The 16,478-nt window shown below is 44.1% G+C and overlaps 1 long non-coding RNA gene across 2 annotated transcripts; it reads right to left on the bottom strand.

Moving 5' to 3' along the window:
• Positions 1 to 8,298: 8,298 nt before the first annotated feature.
• On the bottom strand, positions 8,299 to 16,250 carry LOC308460059. Of its 2 annotated transcripts, none has more exons than XR_013978435.1 (3): positions 16,114 to 16,250; positions 11,513 to 11,619; positions 8,299 to 10,788 (listed from the first exon to the last, which is right to left on the bottom strand). It is a non-coding gene; the product is annotated as an uncharacterized lncRNA (long non-coding RNA). The 2 variants fall into 2 exon arrangements; XR_013978436.1 differs by lacking the exons at positions 11,513 to 11,619; positions 16,114 to 16,250 and adding exons at positions 13,419 to 13,847; positions 15,979 to 16,100.
• Positions 16,251 to 16,478: the final 228 nt, after the last annotated feature.

The following is a 16,478-nucleotide window of genomic DNA, read 5'->3' as shown; positions in this document are numbered from 1 at the left end:
AAAACAGAGCTTAAGTACTTGATTTGTAAATTGCGTGGCATGATTTTATCTCACATACAAATTAGGGACATATGCAGCAACATCTATCAAAGCTTTGCCTCAGATTATAGAAAAGAGACTAATTACAAACTGTGATATTATGATGAAGTATACGGAACGTCTCCAAGTTGCCAATAGATCTTACAAATATGCTTACCTAAACATATTACCTTCTGTTAGTAATTACAAGATGTAACTCTATTTTGTTTTTGTCGTTTTCTGTTTTTGTATTTTGGGTATTGCTGGCAACCCTGAGAAGGAAGAGTGTTTGGAAGAACTGGATGGAAAAAATGTTTTTAACTGCAGCTGCTTTTAGATGTTCTTAATTTATAATGGTTTTTAGAACGTTTTAAACTGTTTTAAAATGCTTTGGTTTTTTGTATTTAATTTGCTTATCTGTTTGCCACCTTAAGCTCCTTGGGGAAGAAAGGCAGGATAGAGAATCAAAAAATAGTAGTCGTAATAATAATAATTTTATTATTCTTATTATTTATAAGTTGCCCATCTGGCTGGGTTTCCCCAGCCACTCTGGGTGGCTTCCAACAGAATACAAAAACATAATCATGTATGTTTTGCTGAGTGCTGCCAATTGGTGTATGAAGAATGATCACCTTCACATGTTGTGCTAAAGTGGAATTTCGGGTTTTCCTTTTAAGACCATGAACTTTTCCTAACTACGTTGAGGAGAGTGGAGAAATGTTGAATTTATATGTGAACATGGGGTGCATAATTACCATGGCTCCGATAAGAGGCTTACTGTGAGCAGGTGTGCACTGCTTTATTGACAATGCGCCCCAACAGTGTCAGCGTCATCAGAGAAGACATTTGGCAGGAAAGAATGGCAGCTTCTGACATGACTGCCGTGTTGAGTTGTGAGATGTGTTTCAAGATCAGTTAAGCTCACTCCTGGATGCATCTAAAATAAGCCAAGGGGTTTTTTCCAGGTAAATTGTACAACTATGAAGTTTCAGAACTGCTTACCTGGCCACACTTCTGCCTCCTGAATCCACACAGATGTCCCTTGCATTGTCTTGGCATGTTCCCTGCACCCTTTGCAGCTCCACAAAAGAATGCTTCAATTAAAGATATATGTTTTTAAGATATAGAACTGTGTGTGTGTGTGTGTGTGTGTGTGTGTGTCTTGCTCTCTCACACATGCACCTCCTTTGGAAATATCAGCGGCTGGCTTTTGCTTATGCTGTCTATGTGTCGTATTTGATGCAAAGAAGGAATATTCGCCCATGTCCCTCAGGATCCTGGGAGACTAGAGGTGGATTTAAAGGTATTCCCTGGTAACCATTCTTTTCTTGGGCTCCAGTCCCTTGGCAACAGCTGAGACGTGCTATAGTCTGGCCTGCGTAGGCTGATCTGTGCCGAATGGCCTTGCCTTCAGAACAGTCAGCCGGATTTAGATAACCTTTCAATCCCTTGCAAGATTTCTGGATTCGATTGGCTGTGAACACCGCAGTTACAAACATTTCGCCTAAGGAATTATCCGGTAGCAGTGATGCAGTTAAACCTATTATTGTGTATTTTCACTGGCTTAAGCTTCCTTTTCCTTCTCCACAAGCTGCTTTCGCTCATAATAGGATAGGTCACTCAAATACCTCCAGGCCATTCATTCCCCAGGCTATAGAACTGTTTCTTCCCACCTCCTCACCCAAAGGATGCAATACTATGCTAAACGTGGCTCTTGGTTTTATTCACTAGCACCAGGGGAAAATAACATGTCTTCTGTTTCTCAGAAGGCAAACCATATTTTTAGGGATGCAACAAAGATGTTTTAAGTATCCATCTGAAAAGAAAAGTGCAAATGCAAACAAACCCATGTATCCTATAGGCTCTCTGTTTTTTTCTCTATGCAATGTGTAAGAGAGTCTCCGTTTGGTCATTTTTCAGGGTGCAACAGAGAGAGACAGTGTTCATTTTCTGCTTATATGTCAAAAAAACCATGAATGCATACATGACAGTTATGTCTAAAACTGAACTGAAAGGAGGCAGAAAAAATGAATTCCTTTCAGATTACTATTATTATTAATTAAATTTATATTCCGCCCTTCATACGAAGATCTCAGGGAGGTAGATGGCATGGAAAGCAACTAGCGATTGCCTTTCCGTTTCACAAAAAGTCACGCTATATGCAGAGCCAGCCCAAAATATTTTACTGCTCAAAATAAAGGACAACGTAGCTCCTCTTCATGACATCCACAAAAGACAGCTGGAATGGCGATTCAGTCTAGCTTCTACACTGGTGTCAAAACAGCACCTTCCACTATAACCCAGGACAGCAGGCTTAGCTTAGAGCAAAGATTGCAAGCATGGTGCCCACGGGTACACTGGTGCCCTTCAGATCTTACCTTGGCACCCATGAAACCTCTGAGCCACCCTTGCAAAGTATAGAGTTGAAGGAGGAAGTTGGAAGAGTGACATTTCCCCCCTGATTCCTCTTTGAACTTTTTGTGCTTTCCCAGGTTCAGATTGATACCACAAGCATCCCTATTTTCCAAGGACCAGCCCTGATTTCAGAAGCTGTCCTGGTTTCTGATTTGATCCTGGAGTGTCCTTGCTTTTCCTTTGGACGTCCCAATTTTCATCAGAGAAATGGTAGAGGGTATGGAATGGGATGTCTGTTTTCATTGGAGGAATGTTGGAGGGCATGCTGCGTACCTGGGTTCTTTGATAAAGTGAAGTGTCTTTCTTTCTGTCTGTCTGTCTGTCTGTTTCTTGGGAGGGAGTGTGCTGATCTGGGGGGACAGGGAGAGAAGTGAGCAGAAGGGGCTCACTCAAAAGGTTGTTGACCCTTGGGCTTAGAGGGTGAAAGTCAAGGCTACATGGCTTGCATGGCTTCCTCCTCCAACATATTGCCGCCATTCCTCTAGCACTTTGCTGCCCCCACATCCACTGTCAAAGACGGCTTCCTCACCCTGTTCATGTGAAAATGTGTATTTTGGAAACTAATGTAACAATGTGTCTTGAGCTCTTTTTCTTTTAAACAACATTAGATCCGTGATTTGGGAAAGGGAAGGCTCACAAACGGCTTTGAGAATCTGATGAAAGCCCTGGACTCCCTCCCCAGGAAAATGTACATAAACACATACACACAAAACAGACCCTCCAACATTTCTCCGTGTCATGGTCTGGTTTATGGGAGGTTGAGGACATCAGGACTGAGGGCAAGACAGTGGGATGGGAGCAGGAATGGGAGTCCGGAAGCCAGGAGTCAGGAAGCCAAGTGTCCGAGGGTCAGAGAGCCGGGAGTCAAGAATCAAGGGTCCAAGGGTCAGGAAACCAGGAGTCAAGGAGTCAAGGAGCCAAAGGTCCAAGGACCAGGAAGCAAGGAGTCAAGAAGTCGAAAGGGTCCAAGGACCAGGAAGCAAGGAGTCAAGAAGTCAAAAGGGTCCAAGGACCAGGAAGCAAGGAGTCAAGAAGCCAAACGCAGCAAGGCAAGAAGCGTGTTGCTGTGGCAAAGAGCCAAAGGGACATGCTGACCTTATATCCCTTCCCGGTTCTTGCCACCAGGTGCTGTGAGTTACCAATCGGCCTCATCTGTGCCTTGCCTCTTCAGAACAAACTTAGGAAAGCCCCAGTCCTGCAAAGCCCTACTGGTCACAGGACCTGGCTCCTGCACACACTCCTGACACTCCGATGAAAATAAGGACGTCCCATCCATAATGATAATTTTATACCCCAAACATCTTACTGGGTTGCCTCAGCTACTCTGGGCAGCTTCCAACAAATATAAAAGCATAATAAAACATTAAACATTATTTAATTAAAAAAAACCTTCCCTATACAGGATTGCCTTCAGACGGCTCCGGGGTCAGATAACTCCATACCCTCCAACATTTCTCCAATGAAAACAGGGACATCCTAAGGAAAAGTGGGACATTCCAGGATGAAATCAGAAACTGGGATGGCTTCTCTAAATCAGGGGTGCCCCTGGAAAATAGGGACACTTGGAGGGTTTGACAAAATTTGGCGTGCAGGGCGTTTTTGTTTGCTGTGTTATGTTGTTCGTATGTTTTTATTGCACTGAATTTTCTCTCTGTGTGTGTCCACTTCAAAGGGTCCATGAACTTGGTGGGGGGAGGTGGAATAGATTTATCCAATGCAGTAAAATAATTTGTATTCAACATTGTGTGTGTATGTGTTTATGTACATTTGCAAGGGGAGGAAATCCATAGTTTCCATCAGCTTCACAACAGAGGAAGAAAAATCACAACACAGTTCTGATTCTTGCAAATATACAGAAACCATTCCACGAATTTTGCAACTGCATGAATTCCATTTTCTGGATGGAATTGCATTTTGAAGTTTGCTTTAAATCAGGCATTGGGAACCTTTGGCCTTCCAGATGTTGTCATTGGTCCCAGCAAGGATAGCTAGTGATCAGGGATGGAAGTTGTATTGCTGCCTTATTCTGTTGGAATTACTGGAGGGTTTTGTTTTTGCCTTCTGCACAATCAAGAAAGATATAAGGTGTTGAGCAGCATTTTTATAACATTTGTAAAAATAAAGTAAAGAAAATGATCGGTGAAACTTAAGTGGTCTTACTAAGAATTCAAGATATGCCTCTGTTTCCATAGGAAACAGCCTTGTGTGATTGTGTGTCGACTGATGGTTAGGTCTGCCTCCACCCTCTACTTGAATACAGCCCCCAACAATGTGATATTTGGCCCCAAAGTGGTTACCCATCCTGCCTTGCTATTTTCAAAGGAAGGTTATTTTATGGTTTTTATTTTTTTTTAATCAGGGGAGGGGGGTTTTGTATTAAGTCTGTTACCACCAGACCTCTTGGCCTCCTGCTCTCCTGCGATTTACTACACAGCAGTGATCTGATATCTTCTCACTGAGACAAAGTAGTTTTTGCCTGCTCCTTTGGGTTCCTTGTATTCCTCCAAATTATTCTGATTGATATAGACCTCAATCCATGCTAATTATCCAGGGCTTCTCTTATAAAAGTGGGGTTTCCATGGTAACAGCATAGAGAGAACAGGTGCATGAAAAGCTGTGATATATTAAATGACAGTTACCCTCTGCCTCTGCTATGCAGATTGCCATTCTCAGAGTTTATTTATAGCAGGTAGTAATTAATCTGTGTGAATCTCATTTCATTGAAGGGGGGGGAATGAAGAATGATTAACCAGAGTCCTAATTATCTCCATACCTTTGATTCTGAAAATTTTGTCACCATCAGATACTTCTAACATGGTTATCACTTATATAGAGATGTCGTTACAGGAATCTTTGGGCTAATGCCTGCAACAAACAGTGAGTGTTGTAGCTTTCACCTTTACGATGCTGAATCTTGCACTGATGCTGAGAATTTATAAAGGGCCAATCTTGCAGAAAGAGGGCAAACTGTGAACTGTCTCAAGCTAACACTACGAGATGAAATAACTTCCTGGACAACCATAACCACCAGCATGATGGGGGGAGCAATGGGACAGCTGCCTCAAGCATACTCTGAGCAGGAGTACAAAGCAGACTCAATGGGCTTGTGTTATCTGGTCACACACAGCCCAGCCATCAAGTGGTCAGAATTCCCAGGAATCTCAATGCATACTCTGGCTTCCTTGGAAGGGAGGTCACTGGAAGCTTATGTCTTTGTGACAAATTGTTTTATTTACATCTATATTGTTGCATGCCACCCCAATCTCCGAGCAGAGTGAGATCTCTGGGGTTCTGTTTCCTTGGAATGAGGGGCAGCAGAGACTGTGGTGCGTTTATTGTGATAATTATACTTTTACAGAGTTGTGCGGAAGTTGACCCCTTTTTAATATTTCTCTTTTCTCCTAGAAAAACCATGCAACACATGCTTTTAACGTTTTTTTAAAAAAACATGACTTTTACTTGCTGTAAATCTTGTCAGATTGAATGTACAAGAGAGGCAGGTGATACTTACGTTACTGAAATATATTTACATGAATTTGCATCTGAGACTGACTGATACAGTATTTACAGACTGGCTCTGAGGCAGGTATAGCACAACTTCTGCTTTGGCGATCACTCGTAGCCGAGTAAGATTGTCTTCCATGAACACGGGCTTAACAGTGAGTCCTAAGTGACTGTGGAGGTCAATTCTGGATCAACACATCCTTCCACAGTGGGGACATAGGTTTCTGGGCAGGAGTTGATCATGGTGAGGGTTTGCCAAATGTGCCTTCCTCTTAGCACATTTCTCCCTTTCATCCTGAGTTCGAATATCTTCAAAGCCCATGACACCTTTGTCCCCACTGTTCTCCAGTTGGAGAGCTCGCAGGCCAGTGTTTCCCAATTGTCAGTGTTTATTTAGATTTGCCTTGAGAGAGTCTTTAAAGCTCTTATGTTGACCACCAGCATGACGCTTCCCATTTTTAAATTTGGAATAGAGTAGTTGCTTTGGAAGATGATAATCAGGACGCGACCAGTCCAACGAAGTTTACCTATAGCACAGCACACTTGCTGCTCTCACAGTTAAAAGTCACTCACACAGTTGATAACTGTACTAACTGGGGGAAAACTCTGCTGCTTAGCATAATTTTCTCTATTTCTAAAGTTCAAAGGTATGTGCTGATTGGTATGTGGCCAACACATAAGAGGAAGGTATCACTAGGGTTGGGGGAATGTGAAGATTTGCAGAAGCTCAATTTCTTTTTTTTTTTAATAGGAAAACCAAGCTCAACCCTAGACAGTAGGGAAACCCCCAAGCAGCCACTGGCAAGTTGTGAGTTGGAAAAGAGAAGCTATGGGGAGGGAGCGCTGGCGGAAAATGACCGGCACAAAGAGGGCATGGCTTTGGCAATCTGTGTCACTTCAAAATGCCACCCCATCGGCTGGCAGGAGAAGCTAGCTGAGGGAAAAGGCAAGGAGCAGTGAGCGAGGAGGAGGGTTAAAGGCGGACAGTTCTAACTTTTGCCTTTTTTGTTGTTCTTTAGTCCATTTCGCTTACCTTTCCTCCTGTCCCTCCATAACGGAGGGAATGATCTCATTATCTGGACAGATCCTTTCCTGGCTCAGCTGAGAAGCTATTTCAAAATTCCCTGGGACTGAAGTGAGAGCTGCCCATAGATATCCATGGGAAAAGCCAAGGTTTTGATGCAGCTGGCACTGGGAAATGGCATGTCAACGCCTCCACACCCAAAAAAAATTCCCAAAAGGAAGCAGCGAAGAAAAGAACTTCTACTTTTCCCAACTCTGCCAACTCATTCTGCTATGCTAAAACATTCCACAGCATTCCCAGTTCGTTGTGTCCTTACTGCAGGTTTGAAGGGGCTGTAGCTGGGAGAGGACCACATTGATCACCGTATGTCAGACCTGGAGTGCTGTGCAAAGGTATTGGACTTCTATTGTGGGCTCACGGGTAGCATGAAGCTCAGAAAGTCATTTGCAACAGCCTTGCAATATATGCATTGCCTTCATCCCCATGTTTCAGTATGGGCCAAGAGGAGAATACGACAACCCTTTGGTGTAGCTCACTGTAATACCTATTAAAGTGGACCGGGGTGCGTGCGCTGCAAAAGTAGGTTATGGGAGTCGCATGATGCAGCCCAATGTTACTAGCACTGGTGAGAGGTCAAGCTGAGGCTGGATCGCATTCCCAATTAAAAACCATGCTCAGGTAACCCATACATGGAAGGGACACATTTAGAAGACCCCACTTCTATTTATTCATTTAGCCCGTGGCAATATTTAGCATTTCAAGAAGTGCTTCAGAAGAGTTAGGCTTCATCATCCTTATCTTCTTGTAAATCCCACCTGAAAAGTAGGATTACCGCCATCATCCTGTGCATTGGTAGCTGAGCAGATACATGGCAGAGGCAAGATTTGGATCAGGAATTTCTGAAACATTGCTTCATTTCTGAACCACAGATGCCACAGTAAAGCTGATGGTGCAATCTTTTAAAAAAAAAAATAAAAAAAAAATCTTTATGGTGCCAGCCTAGAGGGCTCTTTGTTATTCCGCTTTGTCTCCTCTGCTTTACAAAACGATTTCTTGATCTCCTCTATGTTACAAAGTTACTTGGGCAGGGCAAACCGCTGCCTAAAGAGTCCTGCTAGTTCAAGGGCTGTTCAGAATCAAAGGTAGTAGAGGCAGCGCCGCTGCAAAAAGCTTTCCTTCACCCCCACATTTTTGCAGCTTCCCGCCTACTGCTCTGGCACTTGTCAGCATATTATTATTTTTTTCATTTTGAAGAAGAGGGGGGTGGGAAGAGACACACCAATTTTTGAATAAGATTTTTGAATAAGAAACAATTTTTTTTGAATAAGAAACAATTTTTGAATAAGAAACAATTTTTCAGTAACACCTTCCCAGATGGCAATTAAAAGCATGGAGTCGGCATTAAGGGATGGGACGGAGGCCTCGCCGCTTCCCCTCCAGACCTTGACGCTCTCGAGAACAGCTGTGGATTTGTGTGATTAAGCAACAGGAACTTTCAAAAGCCAAATGTGAGTTTGCTGAAGGAGGTTGCATCCTCGCTGATTAAGGATGGTGCTGTGACATCAGGAGGAGCAGAGACCTTGAGGAACAATTGCACAAACAAGAAAAAAAAACCTGTGGAATGGGTGTTTGGCTGTATACACAGCATACTTTTAAAGCCTATTTAAACACGCATAAATTCTCCCAAAGAATTCTGAGTGCTGTTGCTTGTTAGCAGTGCTGGGAATTGTAACTCTGTGAGGGGTAAGGGACAGTTCCCAGGATTCTCACGCACTTCTTCCCCCCCCCCCCCCAGTTTGTGAACTTTATTTTAAGGATGTGTACAAATTTGTCAGCATTTAATGCAAGCTTCTCCTATTATACCATTCCCAGAGTTCCCTGGCTGCGAAACTACTCCAAGGGAAACAGGGGTATCCAAACAACTTTCAGCATTCTTAATTAACTGCAGTCCCCAGGAATCTTTGGAGGAAGCCATGACGGTTTAAAGTAGTATGTGTATTTAAATGCAAATTTCTGTACTTATTTTATTTTAAAGCACAGATTAGTAACACAAATGGACTCATGACATCTGTTAGAATTCCTGCTCCATGATTGCAGACATAGGATTGTTGTCTATCATATGACTGTATATGTTTCGACTCCGCAGAGTGGGAAGTGATGGAGACAGGACGTTTGTGTTACTGTGTTCCGTGAAGTGGGACTATTGTCCTTTGTTCCTTTTCTCTTTGCTGTCTGATGCTAGAGAGAGAGGGAGCCATGTTGCAGTGCTCCGTGTGTGTTTATATGTAAATAAAGTAGATTAGCCAAAATGCTGAGTTACTGAGGTCTGTTATGCATGATGCGCAAACTCTGCAGATCCCTAAGTGTGCTGGTGTTGGTTGGCATCAGTCGCTGTGATACTCGGGCTGAAGAAAGCTTATGAAGCTCCCAAATGATCGACCAGGAGGGAGGGAACATGCCAGTTGGGCATGTGTCTCTGCCAGGGTCCTACTTGAGTGTAGGCTGAACTCCTGACATGATCATGCACTTTAAACATATGGTGTGTACACAGCCTGTATGTTTTTGTATTGGCCTAGCCCACTGGTGAGGCAAGGAGAGGTGCCCGCCTTGAGTGGCAGAAACCAGAGTCCGTGCCCGCCTTCAGCCCAGTGTGCAGGGCTGAGGAGAGGGATGGAAGTTTAAAAAGATACTACACTGAGATCTTTTCATGCACAAAGCTGCACATTGATGGCGTGGGTTGTGCCCCCTCTCTGATTTATTTCAAAATAAAAAAGAAGACATTGATTAGGCTGCAATCCTAAAACTACGTCCTGGAGCAGAGGTTGGCAGCCTGTGATGCCAGAGCTGCAAGCCTCGTTTGGTGCAGGTGGCATGGAAGGAAACAGCATATTTGTTCTCTCTCTCTCTCTTAAGATCACTACCACCACTTGCCATCTCTCTGTCTTCCTCCGCTGAGATTCTTAAGAGGGAGAAGCAGCTCTGGGCTGACTTTGGCCTCTCCCAGTGTTAGCATGTGGCCCCTCAAGAGATGGCCAATGGGGGGGGGAGCTGGGCCACTCCTTTAGTAGAGAGTACGTCCCACTGAGCTTAGAAGGGCTTCATGGGATTTCACTGTGCATTCAATATTACAGTGGTACCTTGGGTTACATACACTTCAGGTTACAGACTCCGCTAACCCAGAAATAGTACCTTGGGTTAAGAACTTTGCTTCAGGATGGGAAGAGAAATCGTGTGGCGGCAGCGGGAGGCCCCTTTAGCTAAAGTGGTACCTCAGGTTAAAAACAGTTTCAGGTTAAGAATGGACCTCCAGAACGAATTAAGTTCTTAACCCAAGGTACCACTGTATTTTAAAAACTGTAAATAATATTGCAAATTTTGGCTGAGATTTCCTTTGGGGAGTCCTCACTAAGCCCAAGATTTTACATCCGTAAGATGGGATTTCTGCAAATAAAAGGGGACTGCTAACATGCTCAGACCTGCCTCTTTGCCCAAGCCAGGTAGGCTAAGCTTCAATATGTTTATGTGAAACTTGGACCAAAGTGTTCCATAGAAATTAAATAGCTGGAGAGGTAGCCTGAAGGGGAGCAAGTATCTCCCCTACCCCCGGTTGGAGGTGATTTACAATGCTATGATGCTGGCTGTAAGGTAAAATTTCAGTTCACATATGGCAAGACAGAGGCTAAGCGAGTTTGCCCTGCCCTAGCAGTGTGTGCATCCTACAAAATTCCCCCATCCTGTGGATGCAATTGTGCAGGGATTCTTCAGTAGATGTCAGCGTACGACGAGTTCCGCGAAGGTCAAAAGTTTCAAACCCATAGTTGCATTGGCTATAATAGATAGATAGTTAAATAAAAGCTGTATCGAAGAAGTGAAGTTGTTTTATTAACGCTATTGCTTGATGTTACCTTAGAGGAGGTTTTTATTCTCAACATCATCTTATGCCAGAACATGTTACCTTTGAAATCAACCTTTCTTCCCAAACGCAACCCATGTTTTAGCAGCGGAAAGTTATGCCCTTCCCAGATGACAATAAGTGCAGAGCAGGTTTCCTTTCATAGCAGTCATAAATCAGCTCTAGAAAGTTCTAGAAGTGTGGGCTGTCAAGCCGCTGAAGGTTGATGGCCGCTTGCTGACTCATAGCAAAACACTGAAATGACTTCCTCAGAGTGGGGTTTTTAATAATGATATGTCAACATCTGCCTCCCTGGACGGTGATTTGATTTGGGCCCTGACCTTGTAGTTTTGGTACTTACTGGATAATATTAGTGAGCCAGCTGAGTTGACACCCTGGTTATTACAGTTATTTCTCAACAAGAACTTCTTCAATAAAAAGAAGTTCGGAACAACAGCCATATAAACTTGCTCTGGCTAGATATGAAAGCATCCAAGCTTGGTTTAATTACATTTGGCATGTCTTCAAAACAGTGGATTGCCATGACTTAGTGAGCTTTAAAAAAAATCAAAAAAATCAGCTAATTTAACATTTTCCCCATCACGCTGTGTGAAGAAAAGGAAGAACTGAAGAACAAAGCAACTTCAAGAATTTCTTACTTTTCAATGTCTCTTGAAATGGGGTGCTTCTTAAGTAAGTGCTGCCGGAGACGTCTGCTGAGATTTGTTTGATGGCAAGGTGTGTAGATAAGAACACAAGAAGAGCCCTGTTTGGTCAGAACAAAGGCTTATTTTGTCCAGCTTCCTCTTTCTCACAGTGGCCAAGCAGATGCCTACATGCAGCTGCTGGGTGACCTTGGGCCAGTCACACATCTCTGAAGTCTCTCAGCCCCACTCACCTCACAGAGTGTTTGTTGTGGGGGGGGGGAGGGAAAGGAGAATGTTAGCCGCTTTGAGACTCCTTCGGGTAGTGATAAAGCAGGATATCAAATCCAAACTCTTCTTCTTCTTCTACAATAAACCCACAAAGCAGGACACAAGAGCCACAGTCTACTCCAGGGGTCTCCAAACTAAGGGCTGCGGGCCAGATAAGGCCCGAGGGACTCGTTTATCCGGCCCACAGCAACCCCCGCTGCCCGCTGCTGCCACCCGCTCTTACCGGCGCTGCACTGCACAGCTGCCCACTTCCGAGTCGGTTTTGTAGATAGATGAAAAAAATGATATTTGGAGACATTTAATGAATAGGAAAATTAGTCAAAGTCTTAATAAGGAAAGACACTGAAAAATGATTATATGTAATCACGATCTGGCGGGACGTGGGTGGCGCTGTGGGTAAAACCTCAGCGCCTAGGACTTGCCGATCGCATGGTCGGCGGTTTGAATCCCCACGGCGGGGTGCGCTCCTGTCGTTCGGTCCCAGCGCCTGCCAACCTAGCAGTTTGAAAGCACCCCCGGGTGCAAGTAGATAAATAGGGACCGCTTACTAGCGGGAAGGTAAACGGTGTTCCGTGTGCGGCTCTGGCTCACCAGAGTAGCTTCGTCACGCTGGCCACGTGACCCGGAAGTGTCTGCGGACAGCGCTGGCTCCTGGCCTATAGAGTGAGATGAGCGCACAACCCTAGAGTCTGGCAAGACTGGCCCGAACGGGCAGGGGTACCTTTACCTTTACCTAATCACGATCTGATGCAGGCTGATCTGAAGAACTAAGTGATTTTGATTGCTTCAGGTTGGTGACATTGGGTTGCAACTATTAAGATTGCTGCGACCCTTTGATAGGTGAACAGAAATCACATGTGTAATCTGGAAGTGTATACAAAGCATTTCTTTGAATGTGGGTCTTTATAGCCTCCTCATTTTTGAGGCTGTCTCTATGAACATTTGTATTTCAATGAAGGCCTGTCTTTTCACTTAGAGCGTGCATCCTTTTACAGTGGTACCTCGGGTTAAGTACTTAATTCATTCCGGAGGTCCGTTCTTAACCTGAAAGTGTTCTTAACCTGAAGCACCACTTTAGCTAATGGGGCCTCCTGCTGCCGCCACGCCGCCGGAGCACGATTTCTGTTCTCATCCTGAAGCAAAGTTCTTAACCTGAAGCACTATTTCTGGGTTAGCGGAGTCTGTAACCTGAAGCGTATGTAACCCGAGGTACCACTGTATTTTGGGGTTCCAGGAGAGATACCTGCAGTCGAGGAACCCCTTTTTAAATTTCTCCAGCACACACACCTCCATCCAGGCAGGCAGAAGGTACTGTCGCAGTTCAGCCAGGAAAAGCACTCAAAGAGACTAGGAAGAAAGCTGGGGGGCAAACTCTGTTCCAATGAGGTGACTGGCCTGGGGAAAATCCCAAGGACGAGATAAAGGAAGGTTTCCCCAGCAGCAGCAGCAACGTGAAGAAGCAGATTTCTATGCAAATCTTCATTTCGTTCGTGAACAACTCAAACAAACCACATAAATATAATCTATTTACAAAGTGGGTTTTTCTCTCCTTAGAGATCTGCTTGCCAAGCATCAAATCAAATAAATAAGAAATCTGACTGCACAGACATGCAGTCATAAGTATACTTACCAGTAAGCAAATACCTTTGCACTTGATAGGACTAACTTCTGAATAAGTGTATTTGGAATTCGCAAAAAAATGTTAAAATGAAACTGCATAGTCAGAAACGGCACCAAGGGGGCTTTACGGAGAGCAGAGTCTGGCATCATCAAAGCACACATTGCAGAAAGGCAGATGTAGCTCGCTCTTCACGCAGCTCTGCCTGATTTTCTTATATAAAAAACACATCATGATGCACTGCAAAATAAGTTGGAAGCTGCGCCATCACATTCTGATAAATCATTACATTCCACCTCGCAGAGCCCTTTGTATCCCTTGCCTTCGTCACAGGAGAATGGTGAGATTTAGTTTTATCCGGCATAAATCTAAAAATATGCTTCTCTTCTATGTGAGATGGAGAGAGGGTATCACTACCATACCCACGAGTTTGGCCATCATCTGATTTTAATGAAAGTGGGAGATTAAAGATGAATGTTGAAGATTAACTATAATAAGATGCTTTCTTTGGAGTGATCTAATATAATTCTGAGTGAATTAGGAAGCAGATTATTGACCTGTCTGCTACAGCATTGACAAGTCACAAGCTTATTATGGTTGTTCCATCAAGTAAAAGAACAGTTTATTAAGACAATTTATCCTGGTTCTTGCTCTGTCTGCACATTGCAGTATTCAGGCCACTGAACTCAAACTGCAATGCTTTCTGTGGATGTGGAAAACTCAGCCCCACAGACAATTTCATGCAAAACATTTTGCTCTCGATGTAGCCACTGATTCAAATGTTGTAATTTTACTGTGTTTTCATGGCAGGGCTGGGTGGGCAAGGTATGCATGTTGCAGTCAGGACAGAAAGAATGCAACACCCTTAGCCTGTGACATGATTTTAGCCCATTTACTGTTCAATTAATGTAATCTTGATGTCAGGGACTGGGCAGAGGAGGAATGGTGGAGACTGCCTCCCCATCCTGACCTTTCCAGGGAGGAGGAAGGGGGAGACAGTAAAATTTATAACAGGGGTTTGCGGGAGGTCACAGCACAGAGGCAGATGAGGGGGGAAGTTGGGAAATTGCAGGAGAGCCAGAGCAACACCTGGCTGACACGTCATTCGAAAGCATTCCAGACCCTCCATCTCCCAGAACCCGGCAAGCTTTAAAAGTAGGAGAGCAAAGAGCTCAAAGACAGAGGGCACTTAGCAGCACTGGTAGAGGAGGTGATGAGGATGATGAACAAGGAAGTGGGAGAGACAGGGGAGTGGAGATTCACTCGGGACAACGCCATTATCCAAGAGGCTGAGTTCTATAACCTCTCTCTGTAAAGATTGAAATAAAAAAGGACAGTAATAAACTTTTCCTTGTCTTTATGCTTTCCTGGGCGACCAGCCAGGAGCCGCTGACAGCATCCCGACACCGAAACATGTTTCCTCACACATAAGTAGACATAGGCGTGCAACCAAATAAGCAGGTATCAAATTTGTAAAAACTACCCTGTGATCCTCAGATAGAATTTGTAAAAACCACCCTGTGATCCTCAGATGAAGGGTGATATAGACATTAATAATAAAATAATTTCAAGCAGTAGGTTTTTTAATTGATCGATCACTTGTTGCTGCCCTAATAAATGGATGAGGTGGAGAATGGAAGTGCTGCAAGCCTCACTGTATAACTATACTTCATTTTGAAGATACACAATTGTGTGTGAAGAAGAATTCTTTCAGGGCACTGGAGTCCTGGGCAGCCATACCTGAGTTCAGTCCCTGACACCTTGAGGTCCATGGGCAAAGCCTGTACTCTGTTGAACAGGCAAAAGCAGAGGGGCAGGATCATCATACTACACGAGACCCAGTCAATCTAGAATCATCATAAAGGTAAAGGTAAAGGTACCCCTGACCGTTAGGTCCAGTCGCGGACAACTCTGGGGTTGCGCGCTCATATTGCTCTATAGGCCGAGAGAGCCGGCATTTGTCCGCAGACAGCTTCCAGGTCATGTGGCCAGCATGACTAAGCCGCTTCTGGCGAACCAGAGCAGCGCATGGAAATGCTGTTTACCTTCCCGCCAAAGCAGTACCTATTTATCTACTTGCACTTTGACGTGCTTTTGAACTGCTAAGTTGGCAGGAGCAGGGACCGAGCAACGGGAGCTCACCCCGTTGCGGGGATTCGAACTGCCGACCTTCTGATCAGCAAGCCCTAGGCTCAGGGGTCATCATATGACCTGCCAGTTGCAGGGGCTGAAGTGACACATCCCATCCCTGAGGGCTGAACACACATGGCCTTTAGATGAAGAGACCCACTTCTCTGACCTGACCTTTGACACCCAACTTGCGTGTTTTCTGGACGTACCCTATTCCTGCGACTGTAATCTGTTTTAATTCTGATTTTTTAAATTGTTTTAACCCACCCTAGGACCTGCTGGGGAAGGGTGAATCATAAATATAAATTCTTCACATTATGTTGAAATTGCAGCTAAGACTGACACCCTTCTTTGGAAATTAAACCAATGTCCAGATTTTAACATTCAAAAACTTTGCTTGCAGAAACTTAAACTTATGGATGAATTAAAACATAATATTTACAGTCACACGCTTCTCCAAGCATAGGTTTACAGTCTCTTCTTCTGACTTCCAAACAACTGTATTTTCCTCCCTTTCCAGAGCTCAGCGCTCAGCCTTCTGTATCTCAATTAGGCCATGAGAGATTTCCACTTTTACCTTGTCTTGCAGCTTTACTCTCTTTCTTTCAAGCAGAGAAGAAGCATCCCGACACTCTATTCAACTTAGCAGTGTTCACAGTGGATTCTAAAACACAGTCATCTTGCTTCACATAAAATGGAGTCTCTCCTTCACTAGATACCTCCCATGTGACCAACGTGAGCCAATCGCATAAGAACTGCTAGAGAACTCTCTAGAATTCTAGAATTCAGTTACTAACTGATCAAATTTAAACACAAAGAAATACCTACAAGTACTTACAGTTACTGTACTTAACACTTCAGACCATGGATTCAGGCCAGACCATGAGTCACTCGCACATCCATCTCCAGCCCCTGGCCAATCCCACTTACAAAGCCCCAAAC

The sequence above is a fragment of the Podarcis pityusensis genome (genome assembly GCF_964106645.2).
Source record: "Podarcis pityusensis genome assembly, chromosome: 12".
Lineage (NCBI taxonomy): Eukaryota > Metazoa > Chordata > Lepidosauria > Squamata > Lacertidae > Podarcis > Podarcis pityusensis.
This window is presented reverse-complemented; position numbering and strand designations above follow the sequence as displayed.